A 2500-nucleotide genomic window follows, 5' to 3' on the forward strand; every position below is an offset into this window, starting at 1 on the left:
AGTTCAATGCCTTTCACAGAAAAGAAACATTTCTTTCTGCTAAAGGTACAATGCCTGAATTTTTGTTTTCTTTGGTGGGGGCCAGCCAATTATATCGACCCCAGTACGTAACTGGTGACGATTTCATCGACTTCAAAAGGATGAAAGGCAAAATCGACCGTGGCGGAATTTGAACTCAGGTCGCAAATAGACGAAATGCCGCACTTATTTGAAGGACAGGCGAACTAGGCTGTTAACTCAACTATGGATACAATAAACTGAATTACAACATCATGTGGTACTTATAGCTAGGTGGGTAAGGCTGTTAAGAGTTAAGTATCTTGGCTTTGGGTATAAAACTGTGAACTACATCAGACTGTGGTTCTTTCTAGCATCTAAGTAGACTACGCTGTTGGGTTTTGACTATCTCGGCCACTGGCGTAATGCAGTTGTACTTATAGCTAGGTCAGCAAACCTGTTAAGCGTTGCAGTGAAACTTTCCATCTGGTTCTTCCCTACATCAAGGGAAGACTGAACATCTGTCAGTTGAGTTCTTTTGCCAAAGACACCGACTGAGCTTGTAAGAGTGGACGAACCTTCGGTCAGTCAGTTGGTTATACAGCATCCTAAACGACTTACATATCTGTGGTCTTTAAGGTTCTCTCAGCCTCAGTATGTATGCCTACTGTATAAGGGTAACCATAGCTGTGAGGTTCGTGCAGCCTTACGAGTCCAGGTTCAATCCCACTGCGCTCTACTCATCAATAGTTTCTGAGTCGAATTTGATACAAAGAAATGGCGAACAATCATGGATACTGGTTGTGTGGTTAAAAAACTTGCTTCTTAAACATGTGGTCTCGGTTTCAGTCCCATTGTGCAGTATCGTCTATGATAGTCCCAGATCAGTAGCCTTGTGAATGGATTTGGTTGATGGAAACTGTGTGGAAGGCGTGATGTGTGTGTGTGTGTGTGCATATACCCTTCTCATGACATTATGTAAACAAGTATCATTTTCGTACAAGCGATGTTATTCGCTTCCGGTTCTTATTGAAAATTATGCCTGGCAATTACCTTGCTTGGAAACAGGTGTGGGTTGTCGACAGGAAGGGAGTCTGACTATAGAAAACCCTGCCACTAAAATTCCGTCTGACCCATGCAAACATAGAAAGTTGACGTTAAACGATTATTTATATTTGTAGACGGCCGTGGATGTGTGTGTATGTGTATCTATTATGCCTATGGTGAATGAGTATTTACATTCACGAGAAGTGACAACAGTTTTGGTATTGGTGTTTATATATCGGTGAAAGATAAACACACCGTTGAGAAAATGGCTGATAAATCGGCGCATCGAACGAATATGCTTTGTGGTATTATTTCGTTCGAGTTGCTCTTATAATTCCTTGCCACTCTCATCATTGGAAACGCAGTCACCGTCGTTGCTAAATCCTGGCTGAGGACCGTCAGATGTTTATGTCTGCAAAGCTGCATATTTTTAAAATACCCAAATTAATTACAAATCGGTGTCGAGCAATTTAGAGACGAGTTAATTTACCAGTGTACCGAGTCCACAACACAATCGGTGCTGTTTAGATAAAGGCGTTCTATTAACGACTATTCCACCATTTTTAGATTCTGCTGTGCTCACAAGCCGAGTGATCACATAATGAATATTCAGGCATTTGTTCATCCGAGGCCCGCATTGAAATTCAAGTGAGAGAGGATGTGAAAACTTAAAGATCTTTTGGACGATAACCGACGAAGAATTAGCAACGTCCCGTCTTATGTGTGAATTTTCCGTTTGTTGTTTTGTTTCTGTTCAAAATTTGGAACTTTTAAGTCTATCACTATATTCTATCAGTCTCTTCTCACTGTTTACGGGGACGTAAAGAAACCAAGAGGCGATGGTGGGACCACGAACGCACACATATATATACAATAGACTTCCACAGTTTCCATGTACTAAATTTACTCACAAGGTCAGTCCAGAGCTATAGTAGAAGATACTTACCTAAAGTGCCGCGTAATGGGACTGAACCCGAAAACTTGGGGTTGAAAAGCAAGCTACTTAATCACACAGCCATAACTGCACCTAGATGAAAGGATTAGAAATTCTTGAAATCTGTTCACACCATAAATATGTCAATGAATGACTATCACTGTTGTTGTTTATCATTTGAGCTGAACAAGCCTAAGATTAAAGACATCCCAGCTGTGACCATCCTATTTTTGCTGCTTGGGGGATATTAGAAAAATATTATAGCAACGATCTAGCGGAACTGTTAGAGAGTAGGATAAAAAAAAAAAAAAAAAAGAAATTGCAGAATATTTTTCCGATTTTTTACGGTCGAAGTTTAAAATGTACACTTCACCGAAAGTATTAACTCAGGGCAGAAGATTTATTTATTTGGGTACGGAATAAACTGGTTTGTGATATTTATTCCGGCTCTTAACGTTCCTTGTGAAACGAATTTGTCCTTTTCTATATCTGGTAAGATGATCACTTGTGAAAAGAACACAA

Source organism: Octopus sinensis, unplaced genomic scaffold (genome assembly GCF_006345805.1).
Source record: "Octopus sinensis unplaced genomic scaffold, ASM634580v1 Contig12195, whole genome shotgun sequence".
NCBI lineage: Eukaryota > Metazoa > Mollusca > Cephalopoda > Octopoda > Octopodidae > Octopus > Octopus sinensis.